Here is a 6,684-nt window from a genome sequence, read left to right on the forward strand (position 1 = left end):
GGCGGGGGGTAGGACCGTGTGGGGGGTGGCGGAGGTAGGACCGTGTGGGGGGTGGCGGTGGGTAGGACCGTGTGGGGGGTGGCGGCGGGTAGGACCGGCGGAATTATGCTACAGTCCCCCACGAGCACTCTGCTTAGCCACACAGCTAACACTTAGCTAATAGGCTAGGAAAGACGCGGGCTAGGCGTTCTCCTCCTCCTCCTCCGTCTTCCTCTCCGTCTTCCTCTTCAACATGGCTCTCCTCTCCGCTTGTCTGGCCACTTCTGCATTGCAGGCATGACTAAATCCTTCTAGCGCGGCTTTCACCCTTGGATTTGAATACCAAATCTGTACACGCATTTATGAAAGGAGCCCAGTGCTCCCACCTCGCACACGGGGGAGGGGGAGGAGGAGGAGGAGGGAGAAAGAGGAGGAGGTCTGTCATGGTCTGTCTGTCTGAGTGTGACTGATTGCCTGTCTGTGTGTCTGGGAGGAGTAGCTCTCTGAGGCGAAAGCAAATATACAAACAGAAATGCTACCGCAACTAATTTGTCCATGTCAGATGCAGTTTGAAAGACCTCTAGGCTAAATTACCGCTGTACTTAATCTATGGCCACTGACAGAGCTGTTTTTTTTTTGTGGGGAAACAAAAGTGTAGGTAGACTAATTAAATTCTCTAAGACCTAACCTCCAGCTGTACGGAAGCTCAGAGTCTGATTGGAGGGAGCTACGGTGCATATTTCTTTCTACCTCACAGTTCAGAGCCGGTCCCTCCTCCCAGACATCTGTCCCTCCCTCTCAGCGTCGGCTGTCAGACCTGGAGGAGGCGTGCGTCTCTGAGGAAGGGGAGGGGGCATTAGAATCACTCCCATCAGCCAGACCCCTATGACACATCCGAGCCTCCCTTCACTCAGTCACCCATCTCTCTCTCTCTCTCTCTCTCTCAGCTAAACACCCAGATTAACCTCGGGGATCGGGCCGAGGACACTGCCTCTCACCATGAAGGACAAACGCAGCGGAGGAGAGGGGGAGGGGCCAGCGGCAGGAAGATGAAATCCCACCTCATGCATATTTATGAGCCATCTCACCTGTCTGAGCGCGATTCATCTGTGAGACGGCGATGAGACTGGGGGAAGGGGGTGGGGGTGGATGAGAGGTTGCCGTGGCAGCCAGAGCAGGAGCCAATCGGATGCAGGGGTAGGTAGGCCCTCCCCCTCATTTTGAGGGATGATGTGCTCAGAGGGTGCTCTTTGAACCCTGAACAGACCCTGTTTATCGCCATCACCCGCTTCAACACTCAACAGCCCTGACCCCCCCCCCCCCCCCCACACACACACACACACACACAAACAGCCTTCTTCACTCCTGTGTCCCAGGTGAGTTGTGCCGAGGTCGAACTGCTAGGTTTTTATCCTCCACAATGTCATTCATGGCACCAGGCCTATCTGTCTATCTGTCTCCTGATGGAAGGGCTTAGATTACTCCCATCCCTCCCTGCCTGCCTGCCTCCCTCCCTCCCTCCCTGCCTGCCTGCCTCCCTCCCTCCCTCCCTCCCTGCCTGCCTGCCTGCCTGCCTGCCTCCCTCCCTCCCTCCCTCCCTCCCTGCCTGCCTCCTTCCCTCCCTCCCTCCCTCCCTCCCTGCCTGCCTGCCTGCCTCCCTCCCTCCCTGCCTGCCTCCCTGCCTCCCTCCCTGCCTGCCTGTAGGAGTAAGAGGCAGAAAGACTAGCTACTGGGACTCCAGTAGAGTATGGCTAGGGAGGACTAGAGAGTAGAGTATGGCTAGGGAGGACTAGAGAGTAGAGTAAGGCTAGGGAGGACTAGAGAGGTGAGTAAGGCTAGGGAGGACTAGAGAGGTGAGTAAGGCTAGGGAGGACTAGAGAGTAGAGTATGGCTAGGGAGGACTAGAGAGTAGAGTATGGCTAGGGAGGACTAGAGAGTAGAGTATGGCTAGGGAGGACTAGAGAGTAAGGGTGCAACGATTAGTTGACATTGTCAACAAAAATCGACAATTAAAATAGTCACCAACAAATTTAATTGTCGTTTTTGTCACCTTGATAGTTTTTTTTTTTTTTTCTCCCCCGAGTCGCACATGTGCAGTAGCGTTCAGAGTTCAAGGGTCACTTAGTGGGATAAAATGGCGGAGCCAAGTCCGTCTACGAGTTTGGCTCCAACACGCAGCAAAACATAAAAAGTTTGGGAGCGGTTAACTTAAGCCGGGAATATATGCTCTCAGAAAAGAGCAAGCCTGAGCCCGAACCGTGTGGAGATGTTGACATTCCTCAATATGAACAAACTGTAACTGTGATTAGTCTCATGTAGTTGCAACTTGCAACAGGCTGTTGCCCTTTTCCCTGCCCTTTTTCTACTGCTGCTAATGTGCCCTGGTTTACCTTTATTTAATGTTATTTAATGTGCCTTGGTTTACAGTCTTTATGCCGGTCCTTGTTCAAAACAAAGATTTATTTATAGTTTATACACACTGCACAGACAATATATTTTATTTATTTATAGTTTTATACTTGTACTATCAGCAGAAGGGTAATAATTAAAAGAGACATTTTTGAATGAAGTTTGTTCTTTCTTGTCTTGCTAGATTTAAAAGCTGATGGCTAAATATACATATATATTTTATATTCATGCAATTTACCTGGTTATTTTTATTTTTTTAAGTAAAAAAAGTAAACGATTAGTCGACTAATCGTTTCAATATTCAGTGACTAATCGACAATTAAAATAGTCATTTGTTGCAGCCCTACTAGAGAGTAGAGTAGAGCTAGGGAGGACTAGGACTAGAGAGTAGGGCTAGGGAGGACTAGGACTAGAGAGTAGGGCTAGGGAGGACTAGGACTAGAGAGTAGGGCTAGGGAGGACTAGGACTAGAGAGTAGAGTAGAGCTAGGGAGGACTAGGACTAGAGAGTAGGGCTAGGGAGGACTAGGACTAGAGAGTAGGGAGTAGGGCTAGGGAGGACTAGGACTAGAGAGTAGGGAGTAGAGCTAGAGTGGACTAGAGAATAGGGACTAGGGCTAGGGAGGACTAGGACTACAGAATAGGGAGTAGGGCTAGGGGGTAGGATGGAGTAGCTACTAGGGAAAGGGAATAACAAGGTTGTAGGGTGTAGGGACTGCGGAGGATGGAGTAGCAGCCAGTAGGGTGCAGGCTGGACAGTCAGGTGCCAGGATGTTTGCTCTTGGACTGTAGGGTGGACAGTCAGGTGCCAGGATGTTTGCTCTGGGACTGTAGGGTGGACAGTCAGGAGCCAGGATGTTTGCTCTGGGACTGTAGGGTGGACAGTCAGGTGCCAGGATGTTTGCTCTGGGACTGTAGGGTGGACAGTCAGGTGCCAGGATGTTTGCTCTGGGACTGTAGGGTGGACAGTCAGGTGCCAGGATGTTTGCTCTGGGACTGTAGGGTGGACAGTCAGGTGCCAGGATGTTTGCTCTGGGACTGTAGGGTGGACAGTCAGGTGCCAGGATGTTTGCTCTGGGACTGTAGGGTGGACAGTCAGGTGCCAGGATGTTTGCTCTGGGACTGTAGGCTGGACAGTCAGGTGCCAGGATGTTTGCTCTGGGACTGTAGGGTGGACAGTCAGGAGCCAGGATGTTTGCTCTGGGACTGTAGGGTGGACAGTCAGGTGCCAGGATGTTTGCTCTGGGACTGTAGGGTGGACAGTCAGGTGCCAGGATGTTTGCTCTGGGACTGTAGGGTGGACAGTCAGGTGCCAGGATGTTTGCTCTGGGACCAGACGGCAGGAGCTGGGAGCTGTTCCCTGCATGGTAATGGCCGGGCTAGCAGCCTGATGAAGACAGAGTGGTGTGATGAGCAGCAGTGATACAGGCGGCAGGCGCCGCTGACACCTTCTCCTCAATCTCCCTCCCCGGGAAGTGATGGAGAGGGGGCCGTAACCATGGAAACCCCCCCACCCCCCCACACACCCCGGCAATGGGATGAGGTTCGGAGGGAAATGGCCAGACGTTGTTTCTGCGTTGGTAGCGATGGGAGGAATATTGCCTTGCTTTAGCGAGAGAGCGAGACCACCACGGTATTGCTCTCTTCCTTTCTCTCTCCTTCTCTCTCTCTCTACACCTGCACAGCCCATCCCCATGGGGATGAACAGTCGTCACAGTCCAATAGGAGCAGAGAAGGGGAGTGTTTATGTAAAGTCAGGAGTGTGCTGGAGAATGATAAGAATGTGGTTTTCACGGTGTCACGCCTTTTCATCAAGTGTCCTTGGGGCTGGGTATGAGTGTGTGACACACACACACACACACACACACACACACACACACACACAGTTGAGCAATTAGACGTGTTCCATAAACTAACTAGGCTAGAAGCCAGGTGTGTGTGTGTGTGCGTGCTGGGTCGGTGGTTCTTTGTTAGGCTGCAGCAGAGCCCGAGTGTGTGAGCTGAGCCAGTCCCCCCCCCCAGCAGAACATGCTCATGCACTGACCGAGCCCAGCTGTCCACCCCTTTTCCATTCACCTCCATCACACCTGACAAAGACAAACCCCCTCCTCTCTCTCTGTTATAACCTCCCTACCTCAACCCTCTCTCTGCGCTCCTGTTACTTCAATCACCACTCATCTCACCCCCGTTAACTGCCAGAATCGCCCGTTACTTCCCCTCTCCTCCCCCTGCTATATTCTCCCCCTCCTCCCCCTATCTCCCTCCGTCAGTGACCCCCCCGCCTCCATCTGCCTCATCTCTCGCTCGCTCTCCTTCTCTCACTCCATCTCTGGACCTGACTGACTTCATGAAAATGCTGTGAATTCACCCAGGCGAGGCAGATTGAGGAGCTGTCTGTCTGTCTGTCTGCCTGCCTGTCTGTCTGTTGGGTTTCTGACAGGGAAGGGGGGGGGTTGTCAAACCCAGCGAACATCTGCCCATCATCTGTATTTACAGTTAGCTAAACTACCTGAGGTTCCTTCTCGATTGCGTCACGGGGCGAGTAGACGACCTTTGATTCAACCCCGCGCATGGCGGCGAGGCTGCGAAATCAATTAGGATGATTTACAGCACGTGGGCTCTGGCCATAGGCCTCCCGATAAGCACACGGCTGATCTGGAGAGAGAGCGGGCCGTGTCTTCCTTCATCTCACCCAAGGGAGAACTTGTGGCAGAATAAACAGCCATTTGGACTCCCGGTTTCAGACTCTCTCCGTTCCTCACTCTCACTCTCGGTGGCACTGGCTTCTTCCTCGGAAAATTGGCGGCTTGAATTAACGCTCTGATGACACGCGGCCATCTGTTGTTGTGTTAGCCAACTGTGCCGCTAAAGCATGAAGTGTAGAGCGTCACACTCGCTGGCCTATCTCACTCTTTTGCAGCACACACAGGGACGGCTTTGCTTTGAATTGAGTGTGCTAGGACTACATGGACGAATCACAGGCACTTATGCTGTCTGACCAATCACATGCGTTCCCGCTGAGTGTGCTGTGCGTAGCAATTTCACTGAGAAGACAGATAGCAGTAGGTCAAGACAAGTGTCACAAGAGTACCTGCAGCCGTGAGTAGTGAATAACGAGTGAGTTAGTAGCAAGAAAGGGATCAACGTCCGTGATTTGGGAGCATTTTGGTTATTGTATATTAATATTATATATTACATATTAATCGCAATTATTAATCTCAATTACCATTTTGAAGCAAATAATCGCAATTATTATCTTTTGTCAAAATCGTGCAGCCCTAACACACACACACACACACACACACACACACACACACACACACACACAAGCATACCATGTAACACAAACACACGCACAGTCTCCCCTGCTCTTCACCTCCCCATCCGCACGAGTTGAGGAACCTGAAAAGGGAGAACAGAGGCCTTTTCAGTTTTCACTTCATGGAACAGAGCTTAAGAATCAAATAAATAATGGACAAAGAGAGCAGGATAGTGATAGGAGGACAAGTCAAAGCCTCCATTCTCTCCCGCAGCATCAACGCTCCTCTGAATCCCTCTGCTTCTCCGTGCGGCGGAGGGACCAACAGATTAAAACTGCATGGCATAAAGCCCCTTAAATGAATAGCGGCTAAAAATACACCCTTTTCATGGCAACATGAAAGGGAACTGCCTTTCCGCTGTCCGGTATTGAGCAGCCATTGATTCCAAGACAAAGGCTACACCTCCTCAAAGAGGTGGGGAAAAATAGCAATCATACAGGCAATTATTTTCAAACGTGCCTGCAGCGGCCGATAATGTCAACTCTCCTACTCTACCTAAATAAGGGGAGAAGGAAGGCGGTCCCGCCATTAAGACGAATGGGCCGGTTCCCAGAATGCTTTGCTTTCACACGAGCGGTACGACAGGAAGGCTCATGCGGGGTGTGTGATGCTAGGCCCAGCCTGCTGGGACTCAGGGAGAGGATGGTAGAGATTCTCTATTCATCTGTGGGCATTATGAATTAGGAGCAATGGGCCGATAGCGACATGGCCTGCCAGTCTGGTTCTGATGTTGCTAATGGATGAGGTGCTGGGTTCTGTCGAACTGGGCTGGTCCCAGAGAGGCAGAGAAGGCGACCAGCTCTGTTCATTACTGAGACTAAGACAGGAGGGATTCTGTGTCGACCTCAGATGTGGAGAGAGTCAGCAGCCTAGCCTGCTCATGGAACTTCAGAGGGGCGTGCTGCCGGGCCTAGCCCCCCACCCAGCGACCACACCACTCTGATATTCTACAACATAGTGCTTGAGTCTGGACAGAC

Source organism: Borostomias antarcticus, assembly GCF_949987555.1.
Source record: "Borostomias antarcticus genome assembly, chromosome: 23".
Lineage (NCBI taxonomy): Eukaryota > Metazoa > Chordata > Actinopteri > Stomiiformes > Stomiidae > Borostomias > Borostomias antarcticus.